This window comes from Lissotriton vulgaris, chromosome 8 (assembly GCF_964263255.1).
Source record: "Lissotriton vulgaris chromosome 8, aLisVul1.2, whole genome shotgun sequence".
Taxonomy (NCBI): domain Eukaryota; kingdom Metazoa; phylum Chordata; class Amphibia; order Caudata; family Salamandridae; genus Lissotriton; species Lissotriton vulgaris.
Genome location: NC_141696.1, coordinates 593475208 through 593496887, shown reverse-complemented (window position 1 = coordinate 593496887; position 21680 = coordinate 593475208). Strand labels below are relative to the sequence as shown.

General features: G+C 42.8%; 1 protein-coding gene across 13 annotated transcripts in view; it reads right to left on the bottom strand.

Annotated features, from left to right (window-relative positions):
• Nucleotides 1–21680, bottom strand: part of ST3GAL6 (ST3 beta-galactoside alpha-2,3-sialyltransferase 6) — a 614303-nt gene that overhangs the window by 418519 nt on the left and 174104 nt on the right. The window contains exon 1 of one of the 13 annotated variants that reach the window (XM_086934443.1): nucleotides 4813–5138. The exons of 10 other annotated variants lie outside the window; for them this stretch is intronic. The gene's annotated coding sequence lies outside the window, so the exon portion shown is untranslated. Of the gene's footprint in view, nucleotides 1–4812; nucleotides 5139–21680 lie in introns of those variants that run through there. 2 more of the 13 variants (XM_086934438.1, XM_086934433.1) reach the window with 2 other exon arrangements.

The window sequence follows — 21680 nt, the reverse complement described above, 5'->3', positions numbered from 1 at the left end:
ACCATTACATTTGCACAGACATACAGTTTTACTAAGAAAACTATACAATGCACAAACGAAAATGCGTTTAAGTTGCATCACCTAGCGTAATGATTTGGTTTGATCATATTGAAGCATTTGCTTCCAACACACTTCAGAAATAACACAAAATGTGCTTTATGTGTGTTCCTAATTATGATATATTCTGAAATACTTAGTTAATTTAATGTTGTTGCTTGCTAGAAAGATACTCTTTCCTACCCCCAGTATCCAGCAAGACTGTCACATAAATCCTCTCACTGTGAAGTCAGAGAAAGAAAAGTTAATAAGCACCTTCAGCAGATAGCCCATAACATTTGACCTCCGTCTTTGAATGCACAGCAAATGTTACAAGATAAGAACAAGATTTACAGGCCTATTTACAGAAACCGAGGACTCTGATGGATATTGAAAATAAGGTTTGGGCAACTGAAGAGAGGAACGGAACCCGGACAGCCTAAAGCAGTTTAAGAGAGCAAGAAAATGTGAGATACAAATCACAAATCCAATGGCAAACAAAGGGCGGAATGCATTTCTAGGTCAACTTTCTGATGTCTTTAGCAAACCAGGCAGCTGTACTGTCTGGTAGGCTGCAACCTGAAAAGAGCCATTGTGCGTCAATCGCTTGTAGCATCATATAGCTTTTTTTCATATGGTACGGGGCAACGCACACAGCAGGAGGGTAGGGGATGGGCGGGAAGAAGCGACGTAGACAATAGGAAGGTGGGGGTATAGCTCAAGAAAGACATTAACATTGCACAAAGGCGTGTAAAGTACAAAGTACTCCATGTTTAAAGCACACGAGTAGGACGCTCCCCAGGCAGTTCATGTACTTTGCTTTCCTGTCTTTCATTGCTTATTGGCCCCATTCAACGCTTTTGAGCTCCTGGAACTGTTCTGGCAGGTTAACAGAGGAAGGGGTGGAGCATAGACCTCCCAAGTTTCCTATGTCTCAGCAAGAGTAGTTCATCCAATCTAGGTTTTTTTCCTTTGCATTCTGGGACTTGTATTCCTTTCTTTATTCTGTTATCAAATGAGGACAACAAGCATCAGACTGCAAAGAAAAAAAGCTGGCCTGCATTAACTACTGACATATGGACCCGGGAAGGTTTCGAATTTTGTGTGTGGCCAGTGAGCCTGGTCGCGATCTGTCAACCAGGTGCTCAAATAAATACAACAGGGAAACAAAGCAAGAAAAGAAGGAACGTGATTGGGAAAGAAGCAAGCATTGGCATAGCCAATAGGTCTCGCCTTTGGGACCTTTTAAGTGTTTAGCCATGCAACCCATGCAACAGTTGATATTGTTGCACCAAGGATAATGTGCTGGATAACTAAACACTTATAAGGTCCCAAAGGCGAGACCTATTGGCTATGCCAATGCTGGTTTCATATACTGGAGAAAATGCTCAAAATTGGGCTGGCATTTAGAAGGTCTTTGATCTTCAAGTCACTTACATGGGTTTGTGAACAGGCACATGATCAAGGCAGCCAGAATCAGTACTTTAAATGTCTAAAGAATTCATATAAAATGCCTCCTGTTAAGTTATTTTTTTAATCCGGGCGACATTTCATCAAAATATTATTTTGTTTGTGTTTAAGGTGTTTGGTGAAAGACCTGAACGATTCAGTAAATTGACAGCAGGGGGTAGTGTTGAACTGCTTTTGACGGAAACAAATAAGGTGTCAGGAAACAAGCGGTTTTCTTCTCTGCTGGATGGAATGTAATGAAGTTTATTATTTACAAGCAATTATGTCAGTCCGTACATAATAGTGGAAACATATAATTGCCTTTACCTAATAAGGCTGCAAATTCCATGAGTTTTTCAAGAATTTAGCATCTGCCAAACGTTACAACGGACTGTATGTACTATTATCATTTGGCTCTCAAGAGAAATCCCTCCGAATTCATTAATATTCTTTGTAGAGCTCAGGTTCTGGGCCAGTGATGCTGGATTCGGGGGAAAAAATGCCCATCGCTAGGTTGAGCGCTGGCCCTAGAAAGAGGACGAATAAATAAGACAAGGTTGATAAATAAAAATATGAAACAATAAAACATGGGCAAAAAAACAATACTCCAAAACAAATGGGAGGGGTGAGGGAGTGCGTGCACGCGCTGGCAAGCACGCGAGTGGTTCGCGTGCAGCAGCGCCCAATGTGAAAGCAATCACTCTCCAGATGTTGCCTCGGGCGCAGAAAGCTGGCAGCTGTGCACGTTCACGCTCACGTGAACACAAGCATTAGGCCAGCAAAAGCCGGTGGGTAGCACTTTTAAAACTCAATTACTAAAAGTCGAGCAACAGCGCATGCGCAGCTGTAGGCTCGACCTAAAAAGCAATGATCCAAAAAAGGGGAAGTCCATGTAAAACAATATGTTTCCAGAGCTATATGGGTTTACCCTTGTTGTTCCCATGCATGGTGACTTCTGTATTTACACGTAGATGTCTATGAAAGGCAGAAGTGAAAGCGGCCGCTAGCACCAAGTGTTGGAAGCAGCTCCCCCTTCAATCGTCAGCAGCAGGCAGGAGGGGGCTGCTGATTTTAGCATGCTGTCACCACCCTACTGAAATCTGAGAAGCGAGGCTGCATTACGAGTCATAGTCCACACTCAGATTAATATTAAACAATGAAGAAGTGCAAAGTACTTTATGTTTAAACCACCCAAAAGTGGGACTCCAAGGGAGAAGACCCTGATTTACTTGCGGATGCGATGTGCAAGATCAACAAGAAGCAAAAAAGTTAGGAAAAAAGAGCTGGCCATATCAGAGTTTTTTATGGTGGGTGGGGGAGAGTTGCAACACGGACAACAGAAGGGAGTGACATTAGGGTACGAGTCAACATGGACAAGGGGATGGTTGAGGCTGGAGGGAAGGAACCACACAGACAACATGGGAGCGGGAGGGAAGAAGCAACATGGAAAACCGTGGTAGGGGCGCAAGGGAAGAAGAAATAAAGTGCCTCAATCACATCAGCAGCCGCGAAAGGACACCGATCAAGATGAGGCAATCAGTACTTGGTTTGTGCTAATGTCGAAAGAAAAGAAAGTGTTACCAGCAGCAAATAAGAGTGGCCTTGAAGCTAACAAATGGTAAGCAAAGGGTGGGCTCCAAGCCCATTATAGTAAACAATATCTCTCACATGCGAGAGGGCATGCACTAGAGCATGCAGTGTCACAAGCAAGACCTAAAAAGAGTGTGAATCAGAGCGCAATGGAGATTAAAGTAGAGGCACAAAGCTGTACAGACAACATTAATACTTAAAACGTTACATCATAACAAGACGTTGAGAAGATACATCTGATTTCTGGTGCAAACCATATTAAGGACAGGTTAAGAATTTGGGAGGTGGGGGAGATGGAAGGTAGGTTTCAAAGCTATAACACAATTGGCATACACGCTGTAGACTTCCAGGCTGATATGAGACTGTTAGAAGGCGACCTCAGGGGAGGGCAGGAAGTATACCTCATCACCCTGGGACCCACCTCCCTAGGGGGAGAGTCTCGAATTTAGGATTGTACACACTACACAAGCACCACACGACAAAGAGACACCACACCGTAGCTTCTTAAGAACGTTTCTTTATCTCATGATTCAAGGGATTTTTATGATCAGAGAAAGCCGGTAGTTACAAGTGGAGCAAGAGCTCAAAGAGTCTCGGTCAGGGTAGGGGTAGCAGGACAGTCTTATAGGATCAGTGTCAATATCGTTGCGTATCCGGCGCACAACTCTCAATCCTCGAGCCGGGGGTTACGGGGCGATCTTTCAGGGTCCAGCCTACAGACTTTCTCCATATAGGTTAAAAAAAAAATGATTTTAAGTCAGGACCGGAGGCGTGGATTATGCATTCTTTCTTCACTCTATTTCATAGCAGAACTGTTCAACATTCAACAATAAACCACCTTTCCCATCAAACTCAGGGAAATGGAATAAAACACATTAGCCAACAGGAGCACTGATAGCCCAATAATAGTCTTTCTTCGTTTGGCAGGCTCCCTCTAGATTTGCTGCTCCGCAGGCACAAGCTATGTGCCTTCTTCATAGTTATATCTTGTCTAAACATAAATGTGATATCTGTATTTTAATTAATCACAAGTAACTACTTGTTTTTCCCCTAACCGAGGGCACTGCGGGAGTGCATTTCAGCGCTCCTCATGCAGCGCCCCTACATTTCCTCAGTGAGCAGGCTCATGAAGTTGTGGCTTCTGCCCAGACTTCAATTTCTAACATGCACCATAGAGACGCATCTCTAGCTTACCTGATGGCACAGTAAAGTGCATCCCCCACCAGGCAGAGGCAGGGGGTTGTGTCTGAGTGTACAACAAGTAAAAGAAAGCATATCTAGAGATGCTCCTGTTCACATAAGACACGTTAGTAGAATTATTTCACAACACACGCGAACACAAATGTGCAGCAACTAGAAAAGAGGCAGTAATATGTGGCAACACGTAGCTCCCTCTGTAGCAATGCAAGAACGGGAAAAAATGAGAAATAAAGCTTCCCACACACCCCATAACTAACCAAGATTCAGGACCTCTTCCCATCAAAAGGCATCGTTTTCCGCAAATAACTCCGTTCTCACTTCACAGCTCCTGCTTTCATTTTAAAGGATTTCACCTGGTTGTCTACAAAATTGAGTCAGCCAAGAGATAAGCAATGTGGCTAAAAACAATATCAAGAAACCATATATTTTTTCTTTTACATTATTTTTTTTAGAAGCAACGAAAGGACCCCGTTTCTCATGGAAATATTTCTGAGTGACATAGGTATGCACATTAGGTTTGAAAGAAACTCCAAATACCTCAGATGATACAGCCTTGTAGCTCATTAAAAGGCAAGCTTCGACTTGAATGTTTTTCCCCTCCGCAAATCCACTGGGATAGTGATAAAACGCGCAATGCCTCTCAAGTTGTTTTCAGACTTTCCCTGTAGGGTTTTTAGGTTTGGTGAGTTGGCAATGCTTAGTGGACTCCTTAAGTGTGATACACGCATTGGACAGGCGTGTTTAGCAGACTCTGCGCCTCTCTTCGTTGCCGAGTATGCTACATGTTCCGGTGAAGGAAGACTCTGCAAATCAACTGCCGAGTGTGTAGGCAGGCGGAAAAGAACGTTTCTCTCTTCAGTTCACTGCATAAGAACGGACATTGAAATAAGCATTGACAAAGATAATAGGTCTCGCTATTGGCTTTTCCAATCGTGTAGAGGTGAGTCAACGGGATGTCAAATAAACACAAGCATTGACAAATGCAACAGGTCTGGCGTTGGCAGCCAAGATTTTGGCAATTGCTTTGTCGTTGTTTTTGCAAAACAATTATACAAAAAGCTTCTAGGCCATTCTTAAATCTAAAGAAAAAACAGTGTTAAAGGCAAAGAAAAGTCTTTCTCTGGTCTAAAAAAATTGTGCATTACCATGTTATGTGTGATGTGCTCCATGTGAAAGGGAAGCATGCCACAACTGATAGTGAAGTCAGTCCAATGGCTGAAGTGGGCTAACATTTCGCCTTGATCCATGCTGGAGTGGGTGGATGAATGCAAATGACAATTACAGACTAATGGACAAAGTCTGGCTGAAAATCCCAACAAGTAACTATGTTACACATACTTTTAGTAAAATCAAAAGGTCTTGGCTAACACTGACCTAAAAAAGTCACTGATTTGGAATTGTCGGCTAGCCTCGCCTTTAAGAAAGAAGTGGAGAAAGTAAGGAAGAGAAAAAGGAAGGAAAGAAAGCAAAAGGGAAGGGAGGGAAATGGGCAAAAAGGGAAGGAAGGGAGAAGGGAGGGAAACAAAGGAGAGAAAGAGAAATAGAGAGAGCGAGAGAAAGAAAGCTTAGAAGGCAAAAAGGAAGAATGAAAGACAGGAGGAAAGAAAGAATGGAAAGAAAGAAAAAGGCAAAAATAAAGAAAAAATGAAAAGGAAGAATGAAAGAAAGAAGCCAAGACTGAAAGAAAAATGGAATGAAGCCAAAAAGAAAACGGATGAAAAAAGGCAAAAGAGATGAAAGGAAGTAATAATGAAAAAGAGGGAATAAAGGAGGGGAAGACGGAATTTAGAACAAAATAGGAAATAAGCCAAAACAGAAAAAGAAATTAAGAAATAAGTAAAGTAGGCAAAAAAGAAAGAAAGGAAAGAAAGAAGGAATACACAAAAATAAAGAAAGGAGGAACAAAAGGGACAAAAAGAGCAAAAAAAAAGGAAAGAAAAAGGGAAGACCGAAAGAAAGGGGGTTTACACTTTACAGTATAAAATATTGGATATTAAAACCCAAATTACAGCCCATCCATGTTTAAATAAAAGTTTTGCAAGTGTTCTGCAAATTTTAACACCATAAAGTTTGGTTTTGTTCCTGGGTAAAATTTATCAAAGAACCATTGTTGAAACTTAGGCTAGGAACACAACATAGTATGCTGTGAAAGAGTAGCAGTCCACCTCAAAGTAATTTACAACAGCACTGGAAGGAGACTGGAGCTGATAAAGATGGAATGTTCACTGTGTTCACTTCAAATGCGTCCTGCTAGCACATCAGACAACAATGGGACTAAAGGGAACTCGATGTGTGCGGATGCGCACCTTGTGAAAGAACAAAATGCGGGCTCTTAAAGTGACGATAATCAGAGGCTTGAGTAGGCTGACCCAGCCCCATGCAGTATGTTGTAGTGGGCAGAAGCAACATGAGCAATGGCACAGACCAATGGGTGAAGAGAGGTGGCTGAAAGCCCTTCGTATATTAAATATATTATTTTAGTAAAACAAAATGTCTTGGTTAACGGTAGACCTAATAGGCACTATGAAGCGGAAGGCACTGGCCATATCATAGCGCTTCTTTTTCCTCATGGCAGTTGGGACATAAGCAACAGGGTAGCAAGGGGGTGGGAGAGGAAGAAGTAACACGGACGGGGTGAGGGGAAGAAGTAACACGGACAGGGTGAGGGGAAGAAGCAACATGGAGGGGTACGAGATGAAAAAACAAAATGGAAGGGGCTGTGAGAGGAAGTAGCAACATCGAGGGGGTGGCAGAAGAAGCAGCCAAATGGAGGGGATGAGAGAGGAAGAAGCAATAGGGGTGGAAGAGGAAGAAGCAACAAGGGGGTGGGAGAGGAAGAAGCAACAAGGGGGTGGGAGGGTAAGGGGAACAGCAACAAGGGTGTGAAGTGAAAAGCTACATGGGGAGGGAGGGAAGGGGAAAACATGGGGAGGGAGGGAAAGGGAAACATGGGGAAGGAGGGAAAGGGAAGAAGCAACACAGGGTGTGGGAGGGGAAAGCAAAACAGGGGTGGGAGGGTGAAAAGAAAAACAAGGTGAGAGAGGAAGAAGTCAAAAATTGATGAGGGGTGGGAGGGGGGAGAAAGAAACAGGGATGAGGGGAAGAAGCAACACAGATCGAAGAAGCAACAGTGAGGGGAGGGAAGGGAAGGGAAGGGAAGAAGCAACATGGAGGGAAGTGAAATGAGAAAACAAACACAGAGTGGGAGGGGAAGAAGTAAAACAGAAGGGGTGGGAAGGAAGAAGTAAAATGGACAGGGATGGGGGAAAAAGCCAAACAGAAGGGGTAGGAGGGGAAAGAAGCAAAATTAATAGGAGGGGAAGAAGCAAAATGGACAGGGCGTGGGAGGGGGAGAAGCAAAACAGACCGGGGTGGGAACGGAAGAAGCAAAACAAACCGGGGGTGGGAAGGGAAGAAGCAAAACCGACCTGGGGTGGGAAGGGAAAAAGCAAAACAGATGGGTGGGTGGGAAGGGAAGGGAAATGGCCACACAAATGGGAGGATGGAAGGGGAAGAAACAACAAGGACAAGGGTGAGAAGAAGCTTCTAAATTGAATAAAATAGTACTATAATCACAGTGTCAGTAGCTGAAAGGACTCTAATCCACACAAAGCAATCATTACTAGTTACGTACTCAAGGTAAAAAAAGTGGAAGTGAAGCCTCCAACTGGAAGGCATCAAATCAGGCAGACAATTAAGCTCAAGAATTGTAAGTAATAAGCAGTTTTCAAGACCCTTGAACACAAAATGTCTTTTAAGCAAAAGCGCATGCGCTGACATAGGGGGGACCTTAAATGGATAGCTTCAATCGTTATCCAGGAAGGTAACCGAACCGGTCTTTATTCACAAAGTAATTTTTGTGGTTTACCTAAAAAGGACATCCATTAAGAGTGAATGTTTAGTACTGTGTAACTGTATGTCACAACTGCAAAATCAAACAGCAGTTATCCTCATCAAAAAGTTAAGGAATGGAGGTGGGTTTCAGGCCTGAATTGCCAAAAGTGCTTGTGAACACCCACAAGTGCCTCACCTACCCCCTTGGAGGGGGTCAAAGATTCACTTTAGTAAAAGGCTGGAGTAATTGACCTTCTCCTATTTTCCCATTTTGTGTAACCATTTTTTTTAGGTGGGGTTACTCCACAGGACATTTATTTTCCTCTTGGAGAACAAGAAACTTTTGGGGGACAAATTTGTATTTGCACTCAGACTGCATTTCTCCAACGCAGAGTTATATCCTGCTTATAAATGCAGACTGGAGAAATAACAGCTGTTACATTGCATTTCTGGTATTACATAGGAAGGCTACAACTGGTGCCGTTTTCCAGGTGCTCTACTGGGAATATTGGAATTTTCTAAACGTCTGAAATGTACACTATTGCGTAGGGAATGCCTCTATGGATAGATATGTATGATGTTTCTTTGTGCATTGGAACCACTAATTATTTTATTTATTTTGATCTGGCCAAAAGTTATGACTGTAATTGGTGGCTAGTAGCAACTTCGTATGTAGCGCACACAACAGAAATGCCACTACACATCAAAAACAGCTGAGGAACAGCAAGGTAATGGCTCGTATCGACATTGACAGGTATCTTAGAGAAGGAGTGAGGGATATCGGGCTCTACTGATTTGGAGTTGGTAAGTGGTGGCGCATTAAGTGGCTGAGAAGAAAGGGGACCTCAAGAGATTTGGCGGTCAGTGGTAATATAACGTACACCACAGGAAACGGCATCTTTTTAAGCGCCAGAGAACAGGCACACACAAACAAATAGTTGAGCCATTCTTGATTATATGGAGGAAGAAGAATAGTGAGTGTTAGGTCAGGATGTACCAAGATATGGTATGGAATTTTGAGAGCAAAGGTGAGATAGAGACCAATGGGGGAGCTTTGACTTATAGCGACGGGAAGGGGCCACAAAGCTAAATACAACTTCAGTCAAAGTGAGAGGTGGTCGGGTACATGGTGTTAACTGGGCTAAAACCATGCAATAGCAAGCCAGTAACCAAGTTCACTTTGACTTGCATTTTGAGTCTTAATACATTAAAAAACTATGAAAAAGCAATACAAAAAATATATATTGCTTTCCATCTGCATTGCATCTTTGTGAAAAATAATTCAACATGTGATAATTTAGTGTGCTAGTCTCTCACGCATTGCAATGTAAGCACTGCACAGGAAGATGAAGGATACATCAGACAGCCAAAAGCATGAGGCGAGAGAATAATCCTCTTCAGGGTGGAGCCAAAGCTTACGATAAATTTTAAATCATAGGTAATAATAAATACCAAACAGCTGCGCAGTGAAGCCAGACCTAAAAACACGTTGCTAAAATGTTTTCTGATTTGAACTTTGTTGTATTTTCCAGTTGAACATCTGGTGTATGGCATTAACAAGCAGCCTGCTTAAATTGGTTTCTTCACTCTATCATAAGAAACGATGCACCACTGATCACCTTTACAAATAAACGACATTATAAGCTAAAGCTGTACCATGAAGAAACGCAAAGCACATCATTTAGGAGGGCTGCACTACTTGCATTATCAGTATTTATTATTTTTTTTTAAGCGACTGTCCTATTATCTCATTCACTGATCTTGTGAGACGCGTCATTTAGGATGAACCAAACACGGAAGGACAGTGCAATCTTAAATTGGCAACACCTCAAATGAACGCAGGTGCTGCTTTGGTTGATTTTAATAGTGAGTGAATGTGCTACACTCCTATGATGCTCTTAACCGATGACAAAGAACCAAGTATTTCTGCTCTCCTAAGTTACGCAGACCCTTTAGGATCGGTTTGTTCCACTACTTTTGGGGGCGCTTATTTCCACCCATGCAGTCCCTGCGCTATCATACATAAGGCTGCTCTTCTACTCTACTCACTTCCTTTCCAGTCCTTGTTACACGAACTTACATCCTTTTATTACTGTGGACCTGGAAAGATTTCTGGCAGAAGAGGCCTAGCATTCCCCTTCAAAATTGACAACTCCCCCTTCTTAACCCCTTCGCTGTGGGGTGTTTTCCTCCCGCTATGCGGGGAAGAGGGGGGCTGCTTTTTTGTTAAATCCAGGCCATTTAAAAGTAATTAAGGGCGGCAAAACTCGATTTTTTACATTAGAGGTTAAGGCAGAGGAGTACCTGGAGGGATGGTGCTCGAATCCTTAGATACAACAATGTAATATTGGGGGCGAATGTGAGCTATGAAACTTTAGGGGAAAGAAATGTTAATTATTCACCTCATACAGGAAGATAACATCCAGTTAGCTCTCTTTGTATTTTTTAGATCTCGCCTGAGCCAGCGCATGCGCTGCTCTGGCGAGACATTTAGTAAGCGATTTCAGAGTGCTACCCACCACAAGCTTTTGCAGGCCACCAGCTTTCTGTTACGGGCACAAGCGAGCGCGACATGCACAACTGGCATCGGGCTTTCTCGCGGGAATCCCCTCCCTTCTCCCACTCCCTCGTCAGCTTCATGCCAAAGAAATAGATTTTTTTTCTATTTCTTTACTTTTGCTATAATCGCAGCACCCGCGCTTTACTTTAAATATTAAAGGTAAAGCGCGGGTGCCGCGATTATTGCAAAAGTAAAGAAATAGAAAAGAAATCTATTTCTTTACTTTTGCTCAGCCAAGGCATTACGAGCTTCTTGGACACAGAAATCACTGTCTGGGGTGCTGGCACTTTATAGACCTCTCCTCGTCTGACTCTTGAGGTCGTAAGTTCCAGGCCACATTGGTTCTTTGGGATCTTCACAAGTGGAATACAGGTTGTTTTAATAAAATGCACATTTGACTAAATGGTTTTATAGCTCGGCTCACTGTTAGATTTTAAAATTTGGGCTGTTATAAGGCTTCCTTGAAAATGCTCCAGTACAACCTTTTGCCCTCCCCATATATAGGAAGGGTTCTATGCACTGGTCTGCTCCAACAGTGGTTCAATGCAGAATCTCATACCCCATTTGTAAGCCTTTAGCCCTCATAGACCAGAGAGGTTTACAAAGTAAATTTCTAAGCATTCACCCCTTTATTAAAAACCCTGTTTTAGGAAACGTGTTATAAAGGGACGTGCTGTTCCAGACTCGGCCCCTCCTTGGGTCAACTAATGCAATCGTCCCATCTCTTCAGATTTCATGCTTCTAGATTCCTATGTGCATCTCGCCACACTTCTCTGTTGCCAAATCTACTGCCAGACCCATGACAACTGCCACACAGTCCATCCACACATCGTCCGTGCCATGTAATCAGTGAGAACCCACTAACATGAACACTTTACTTTCAATCGGTTTACTGACATTTAAGATATGCTACAAGTACAACAAGCATTGGCATAGTCAATAGGTCTCGCCTTTGGGATCTTATAAGTGTTTAGCCATGCAACAATTGATGTTGTTGCACCGAGGATATTGTGATGCATAACTAAATACTTATAAGGTCCCAAAAGCAAGACTTATTGGCTATGCCAATGCTTGATCTATCTTGGAATTTCTCTCTCTCGCTCTCTTTTTTGGAGGGTTATAATGAGCTGGGCTGGAGTCTCTATTGCCTAATGCGGTCATGAACTTGATTAGAGGATATATTGATCAGAGAGCAGCAACCATCACTAGAGGCTGAGATCAGTCTGGATGCCTTTCAACATGGGATAGGGTGGGGGAGTGCAGCAGGGGCACATGGGGGAGCAGATTGGGAGCGGCGAAGTTTGGTGGGGATCAGGGTCTTCAGGGGTGTTGGGCACAGGGGGAAGGGAGGACGAAAATTGGAGAGTACAAATGAAGGATTGGAGGAACAGATTTGAGCAAGAAAGAGGGGCGAAAAAAGAGGACGATCAAGGTGGAGTGAATTGTACTATGTAAATGGGTAAAATAAGTCGTTGTTCAATCAATGTAGTGGGCCTAAATGACAAAATGAAACTTATTAGGTTGCAGAGGCCTTAAGAATGCAGAAGGCTGATATAATATGACAGCAAAAAACGCATACTTCTTGGGGGAAGCGGGATACTATTTATTAAAGGATATACCCTCGTAGCATGTTCTATGCAAACTTCCACTATAAGTGGGATAGCAATCCATTAAGGAATGGTATCGGCCCAGCTAAACGTGTTTTGGAGGATAAATGGGGGAGATGGGCTATTGTACTGCTGCCCATAGGATTGAGTCTGCGCGATACACTGATTTAATCGGGACGATCCGAAAATATTTAATGAACTGAAAAATTGAGCTAGCATCATGGCCAGGCCCACTAATAGTATATGGAGATATGAACATCGATTACGAGGCAATTAGAGACCGAGCACAAAGATATCTGGAAAGAAAGCCACATGTTCATAGGGCTTTATCCGCCTTAATGACCAGTAATGATTTGACAGATGTATGGGCAGCAAAACATCCTACTGACCCAGGATATACACATTTCTCATGCCCTCATAAAAAGTATGTTAGACTAGACTACTTTCTGGCTTCTTCCTCCTTGTTTATGGCGGTGGGAATCAGGACACTACCAAAATTACTATCCGATCACAACCCACTAATTATGGATCTAGCACTTCAAAGGGGGGGTTAATGCTCAAAGCAAATGGACATTCAATAGAACACTACTGATTAATGAGCGGTATGTGAAATATATTAGACAGTAGGTGAATCAATATTTTGAGATGAATCGCTATAGCTCATCACGGTGCATGTCCGGGATAGTTTTAAGGCGGGCTTGCGGGATGAAACAATTAATGTTGTTGGCAAGGCCAAGAAACCAGAAAAGGTGAAATTAATGGCTTGGCTGAAGAGCTGGGAGTATTACAAAAAGACCACACCCTCGCCATTAGGCAAAAGCAGGAAGCTACTGAGGTGACATTACAGCAGAAAATAGTGGTAGCGAAAGCGGAGATTAATAGCTATTACAGTAGGAGGGGTGCAGCAGGTTTTCAAGCATATAAAAACTAGAGTTATGAGTACGGGGCATCGGTGGGCAAGTTGCTGGCTCTGTGTATTAAGCAGAGGGCTGCTAGGAATAAGATAGCTGAAGTTAAAGGACATGACGGTGGGCAGGTTACAGACAAAGATTATTATTACAGTCTTTGAGAGGTTCTATCAAGACCTATACTGGCAAGATAATCTTGACCCTATTCTATCCGGCGACAATGAAACAGTTATGGGGAATCAATGTAGGGTAAATGAAGAAATAAGGCAAGAGGTGGAAAGAGAGAACAATCAAAGAGGTCTTACAGGCCCTACAGTCTATGGCCCCAGGAAAAGCGGCAGGCCCAACAGAATTCCTCTGGAGTTCTATAAAGCCATTCAGGAGGAGATTACTCCTTTACTTCTGGGTCTGTTTCTCCCTGCCAGTATTCCCCCTGGAATCCTGGCAGGGCGCAGATATTGTGATTTTTTTTTTTTAAAAAGGGGAAGCCCTCAGACAACCTCCCATCCTTTTGGCCCATATCCCTCATGAATGTGGATGCCAAACTCTAAACTAAAATTCTCGCGACTCGGTTAGGGAGGATAATAGCACATCTAGTCTCACCATGGCAGCATGGGTTTATACCGAGAAGAGGCACTACAGACCATATACAACTTGCTATTGCCTTATTCGACAAAACGGAGGTAACAGGAGAGAGGATGGCTATGATCCTCCTGGACGCAGAGAAGGCGACCGACTGAGTCTCGTGGCATTGTTTAAGGGGTATTATTGCACAGAAAGGGTTTGGCCCAGGCTTTATAACGGCTATACGGGCAATGTATTTTAGACCTTATGCGAGACTACAAATAATGGGCCAAGAGTCAAGCCGTATCGAGGTCGCCAGGGGGACAAGACAGGGCTGTCCATGCTCTCCGGTCGTATTTGCCATATACATAGGTATATTCATCCAACAAATTCTTCAAGATCAGCCAAATAAACCAGTCTGGTGCAACGGTTTTGAAACTAAGATAATGGCCGACAATATAGCTGTAGTGACCACATATCCAAAAACCGCGTTAAGTCAAATACAAAAACAGGCCAGCTAATATGGCCGGAAATCAGGCTACCTATTGAACGCGGGGAAAACGCAGATCATATGTAACTCCAAAACTCTTTGTAATGACCCTTAAAGCCAGGCTGTAGCATTTCACCTTTGGATAAAGATCAGTAGCAGTGTAAACTCCATTTGGAAGATAAATCTGTCGTACATGATAAACAAGATCAGCATGGATCTAAGATACATGGCTAGACTTCATCTTTCAGTTATAAGAAGGTGTAACATACTTTGAATGGGGATCTTTCCCAAGATCTTACATATGTTCAGATCTATCCCACTAGAAATCGAAGACCAACTTTTAAAGAAATTGGACTCCATTTTTAGTAACTTTATCTGGAGATACAAGAAAATTCTGAGATCCCTCACATTTTTAACACTACCCCAAGAACGCGGAAGCTGGTCAGCCCCTAATCTTAGATTTTACTGTTATGCCATGTTCTTGCAACAGATGACGTTAGTAGTGTCTTTAGGAAATATAAATATGACAACTAGGAACCAAGAGATTAACAGACATCCCTTCCATATATGAGTTAGCCATAGGGAAGGCAGCGCAGGGAGTACTCCTTCGACAAGTAGAGGCTAGTTATTACAAGAAGAGGCAGTTCAAGGTGATAATAGCAATCTGGAAGATCTGGAGCAAAATGGCTGGAATTATGAAAATACAGAAGTATAATAGTAAAACACCCTTGTGGCGATCTTCTCTATTTCCTGAAATAATGTATGATAATCTGGGTAGGCAATGGGAGGAAAAGGGTATCACAAAGGTTGGGGATCTTTTTTCAACCAATCAGAGGCTTTCATTTATAGATCTGCAGCAAAGATATGGAATAATGGCAGGGACTCATTTTAAGTATAAGCAGGTCACCAGCTTCTTAAACCAAATAAGCAGGGAAACGATCTCTACAAATAGAATCCCCCTAATGGAGGCTATGTCTCATTCCCAGATAAGAATTAAGCATATATATAAAATATTAATGGATACACTTCCTGATGATCTGGAAAAACTAGAAACTAAATGGGCCAATACATTGGGAAACCCTGACGTTGATCTTTACCAGTCAGTTGCATTAGGTAAGGGAACATCTCTCTCAGCCAATTTAAAAGCCCAACATTACTACACCATCTTTGAACTTTATTTTACTCCTGCAAAGCTCTTTGGCTGGGGTAAAAAAGGGGCTGACAAATGTCCTTGATGCGATCAAGGACCGGTGGACATAATAAAAAATGTTTGGGGTGTGAAAGACTAGGGCTCCTAAAAGAAGGAATAGCGAAATTTCTTCTAGTAGCACTAGAGGGTATAGTCTGCATAACGCCTACATTGATGCTACTGGAATATGATAAGGAACAACACAATGTAAGGATGAGACAACATTGGCGTATGTGCAGGAGATTTATAAGTCCCGGGGACGAAAGCAATGTCGAGATTGGAATTTTGATAACCTAAAAGAATACGGAAGACTGTAGGCTTCGTCATAGTGCCTAAGGATTCGTATACTGCAAGAATGCAAGAAGTGAGGATTGTGACAATTCAGAACATTAAACGAACAGGCCCGGTCTGTCATCAGAATTTTGGATGTTTTAAAGATTGGAGGCGTGTCCCCTCTTTAAATGTAACCAGCAGTGGGCTTTTATTTATATCACATCAGTTATTGGAAGAAGAGATTCTTTATCAAGAGATTACTTATCGTGAATATCGACCTGGTCATATCTTGATAACAGTGTCGGAACAGATTAGTAGCAAGCCTGAAGAAGGAGGTTGGACGTGTTTAATCCTCCGAAACACATCGCTTTTTGGCCTACTCATAGAAAAGCAAGTTCCTATGACATTCAATGGGTGATGTACTACACATGTACAAGATGATGTGATGAAATATTAAGTGATGCTAATGTGATTATATTGTTATGAACATGGATTTATTTACATTGTATATATGATTTTTAACCTTGTGGATTTTTAATGTGTATAATTATAATTTGTGTTTTTAATGGTAAATTACAATGACCAACCGAATAAATAAATAAAAAAATTCAATATAGAACTTACATTTGACTTCCTGGTAACTGAAGAATTTACCCGGTATGATTTGAGAGGATTTTTTGGTACGAGTGTCCAATTGGAATGCTGAGAGAATACCACAAAGGGGGTTTATTCTAGACTTAACAACACTATGTAAGGCAGAATAAGTTTGTTTATCACAGTCGCTGCAGCTCGGCTTTTTATTACTGCACAATGGAAGGATGCTGACCCGCCTACGTATCATGCCTGGTTTGGTCGTTTGCTGGCCATACATAACCTTGAAGGATCACTGTACAATTGTAAAGGCCGTCGTGCTAGCAAGAGAGGCAGGAAAATCTGGGCTCCAATGAACAAATGGCTTACAAGCCACAATGCAGGGAGGGATTGGTTGGCCTAGGTAGGAGAAGTTACTGTATTGGGTATTACCCTTCCCTCTTCCTTGTCTCTTATTTTTTATTCCTCTAATAATTGTTTTATTGGTCTCATATTGTCTCTTCTGACTGACTAGATTTTATGTGCTGTATATACATGAAATGGTACGAAATTTTGAAAACATATTTGAAATGGCTATCAGTATTTATGAACAATTCTTCTTATTTTGCATTCTCTCTCCAAATAAAATATATTTTTTTTAAATGTAAACAAAAAGGTAAATACTCTTTCTCCCTGGGTGGTGTCTGAAGCTAGGAAGCCTTGCACAGGCTTAGCAGATTGATGCGTTTTAGTTCATTCTAAAGACCTCCATTTAGACCTGTCAGCCTTAGGGTGGTCTTCCCCCAAACCTTTTTTCTTATTTGCCTCACTTTTTACTGAATTATTTTTGTTAGTTTTAGGACGCTGGGCACTTTACCACTGCTAACTAGTGCTAAAGTGCATGTGCCCACTACCCTAAACATGGTGACATTAGTTTGGCCCAAACTGCCATATTTAACTTACTTATAAGCTCCTAGTAGAGTGCACTATATGCTCCCAGAGCCTGTAAATAAAATGCTACTATGGACCTGAAGCACTGATTGTGCCACCCACTTAGGAAGCCCTTTAAGTCTCAGGCCTGTCACTGCATAGTCTGTGTGCACATTTTACTGCCATGACAACTTGGCATTTAAAACCCCTTGCCAAACCTTTAACTTCCCGTTTTTTTAAACATAGGCCTCAAGTATACCGTAGGGCAGAGTGCTGGGTAACTAAAAGGTAGGCATGCACTTTTAAGTTCTACATGTCCTAGTAGTGAACAACTCCCAAATTTGTTTTTCACTTCTGTGAGGCCTACCTCTTATGGGTTAACATTGGGGATTTCTTATTACACTTAAGTTATAATTCCTGATTGAGAGGGAGAAGATCTCCTATGTTTGGTACCTATGGACTTGTAATATTAAATCCTCTTTAATGGCAAAGGTGGATTTATGATTACTACTATAAAAATGCCACTTTTAGAAAGTTGGCATTTTTCTGCTCTTCAGCCCTGTGTGCCTGCTGTCCATATCCAATACACGTCTGGGATGGGTGACAGCTGGGCCTTGTGCATTCCCTCTAGACAGCCATACAAAAAGGGAGCTTATGTGTGACTGATAGGCAATGCAAATCCTGATGGGTCATCCAGGGCAGGATGGGAGGGAGAACTGCTTTTCTGCTGTGCTGACCTGCCTGCTACCCTCCTGGCCAGGGTGAGAAGGACTACACCACCTGAACTAAGTTTGACTCCAAGATCTTGTCTGCTTGCCTCCTATTCTGCGGTCTCAGGGGCATCAAAGACTTTCAAAAACCCTGCTACAGCACCTAGACTCTGTCATATGTGAGCCTTGCCCTGCCAAGTGGTGTCGATCCAGCCGGAGCCCTTGGAGGTAGGTGCAAAGTGCTTCTCCAGCAGAAATCCTCACTTAGACTCAATTGTGCCCCTCGGAACCAGTGCAGCTCCATTGACGCATCACCGCTGCTGCAAGGATCGAGTGCATCCCATCGTGGACTGTGCTGCACATCGCTGCCATTCCTGAAGCATCTTCAACTTTGCAGGGCTCAGAGCCGAGGCATCGCCAACATCCCAAGGATCTATGACTATCACCTCCTTTGCTCCTCGCAACCCTTCCTAGATGTCGACAAGTGCAAACCAAGGTACTGTTTTCAGCAGGGCCAAGGCTGTTTCTGATATCCAACCTGCGCTTCATCGCGGTCAGCCTGAACTTTTGTATTTGAACTCTTGTTGCGCAACCAGATAGCCTTGGTTGGTGCTTTAAACACTGCATTTCAAAATATTCTTTAGAAATTCATAACTCTGGTTCTATGTATTGGAGCTTTGTCATTTTGGTCTTGTTTTGGTCAATACATTAAACTCTATTTTTCTAACAAGGTATCGGTTTGTTTCGTGTTTTCACTGTTGGAGTGTTGCACAGATACTTTACACATTACCTCTTAAGTTAAGCTTGCCAGCTCAGTGCCAAGCTACCAGAGGGTGAGCGCAGGCTAATTTATGGTGTGTATTTGACTTACCCTGACTTGGATTGTGGTTCCTGCATGGACAGGTTCCATACCTCTGTCAACCAGAAATGAATTTCTAACACCTGCACTAATGGGGGTGGGTGGGGAAAGTTTATAAGGGTCTATTGTTTCCCCACATTGCTGTTTTTGATTGCCACGAGTTTGGAATGTGTTCGGTTCTTGTGAAGTTAATCACTGGTTGCAGGTCACCTCTCAGTTTTCATGGTTTGTCGGATGTCTCGATTTCTCAGACTTTGAGTTGCAGCTGTATTTGTTGTGTTAGCCCACATGTGCTGATCATCTGCTGTCTCTAGTTAGGGCATCGCTTTTTTCCTATTTCATGCCATTCTGCCATTAGTAACGGTAACACCTTTGGTGGTCTTTGATGGTGCATCTGTGATGTATTTGTCCTAGCTTGTTTCTCCCACCTCCATGTGTACTTTCCAGCCCATTTCACTGTTAACTGCCGACCTATTCTAATCCAGATGTCCTGCTGCAAATTGATGCTCCAGAGAACATGCTGCTGTCACAAGCAGGCTGGTTTCCACAAAACTATTACTTTAGTTTATTCTCCTCTTCTCATGCACTAATTGGATTGTAATGACTTTACATCTGGCATGGTCTGCCTGGTTATTCTACTGTTAACCCAAAATGGTGGCTTGGCCCAATGGGAGGGAGGGTAGGCAGGGCCTAAACTAGAGGAAACCAAAAATGTGCCTATGCCTCCAAACAATGCAATAATGCAAACACTGAATTATAATTAATATATATATATAATTAAATATAATTATAATTGTTCACTGTAGATACTTACACATTGTTCGATTGATCTCCATATGGCTAGAAAGGAAGTCGATGGTTCTCTCTTTGTCTGCTCCTAAAATAAGTGAATTTTGTAACTTACGTATTGATTCAATGACAAAAGTTTTGTCGAGATAAACTAATAAATTTATGGTTTATCTCCAATCATTCAGTGTTTGCATTATTGCATTGTTTGGAGGCATAGGCACATTTTTGGTTATTCTACTGGTCATACAAGAACAGCCTGTCCTGTCGTCTTGTAGACTTTTGCTGGTTGGCTTTTGGCGACATCATTAGTGCTCGCTTTCTAAATATTCTCATAAATAGATAGGGCTTTTTGAGGAGGCTGTATTGCATGGACGGCCTTTAATCGCCCACAGTTAAACTACATCTTCATTTGTAAAAGAGTACAATGAAAAATGTGAACTAGTACCTCAACTTGGCAACAAATTCTTCCATGGATTCACCTAGCTCCTGATGTGCAGAGGTAAACATGTTCCGTTTACAATCTACTTTTATGGAGTTTAACTATGCATGCATTGTGTGTCTTTGAGTCTCTTGTATGGTTTTATCAGACACTTCCCTTCGTGACCTACCCACTCCTTGAGAAGCTGCAGTATTTATTTGCCTTGTGACTCCCCAGCCACCCCAAGAACGTTGTCCAATGACTTCACCCACTCCCCATCTCAGGCTTCAGTCATCTTGACTTGAGTGGTATTTTGAGTTAGGAGGTAGACTGTTGTAAGCAGCTTTCCTTATGGACAGTAAAGTAAGATTGCTGTATCTGGCTACTTAAGAGTACCTTAGTACTATTAGGACCGGGGTGGCAGTCAAGCAACCATCTTTTAAGATACTTTTTTATGAAACATTCCAACTTTTTAGTGTGCTGTCTTCGCAGACATTGCCTTTTTGGGCTATGTATTCCCTTTCAGCAAGTCCAGCGGTGGCCGGCATGGATCAGAGGTAGGTGGGTGGGTGGGTCTGTGGAGGACGAGGGGGAAGCGTGTATAAGAAAATAAAATTAAAATGTACCTTCTTGCCGCTTCCTCAAACGACTCTCCTCTGTAGTCCTTCCTCGCTCGGCCACAGGAAGCACACCCAGGCTCCCAGTCAGCCAAGCATAACGCTGCCTTAGCAGCATTGCGATTGGTCTGAGTGCTGTGTTTCGGCGCTCGGACGCTGACTGGAGGCCTTGACAGTTCTCTACGTAGACTGCAATGCAGCCAGCATGGAGAACATGTGAATTGCGCAAGACTGTTTGGGGCAGCTCGAAAGGGCCGGCTAAACAGTCATTGCAGTTAGGGGTGTGCTGCCTACCACTCCTCCCCTGCCCCCACCTCCTCACGCAAAGCTGTGTAAGTAGATAATAAAATGATAACACAAGCTATAATTTTCCCTTTGCTTCACTACAAAAAAAAAGCAGTGCGGCAAAGCTCCTCCGCCTTAGCGGAGGAGCCGCCACCAAGTCTTGTGTTCTGTGCTCATGTATTGCAACTTGCCACTGGAATGCAGAGCTTACAATTTTGCACATGGGACAGTGCAGGTTTCTGCATGTGGACCAGAAGTGGTAGCACTATTTTGCTACTACTAATGTGTAACCCAGAAAGCCGAGAGGTGGAGCTGACATTTAGTTTCCAGAGAACTTCTTTGAAAGCCCGTTAGTGTCACACGGATGCATAATCAAGAGCGTTTCAAGTGTGTCTGCCACACGTCCCTAAGTGGTTTTCAGTCTTCCCAGCATTCCAGAGGACAGTGGTCTCTTTAAGGTCATTCCTGCGCCCTGGTGTCTTCTCTTCCTCTGTGTTGTGTTAAAGCATGGTTGATATGTGCTTTCGTGGACTTTCGCAGCTTTTTTTTTTCCAAGTTGGAAGATGCTGGATGAGCCAGCAGCCACTTTCAGACGCTCACTGTGCCACTCAGATTCACATGCTTTTGCCATTCATGACAGAGAGAGTAGCAACTTTACAAGTGGTGCCTGCACATTCACCTATGCTGAGACCTCCTCCTGGTTTCTACAAGTTCTGCTTCGCAATGGAGAAGTTCACCGCACCTATAGTTTGGCACAAATTGTGTAGTTTCAAATCGGTTTGTGTGTGTAACTGGAAGCCGG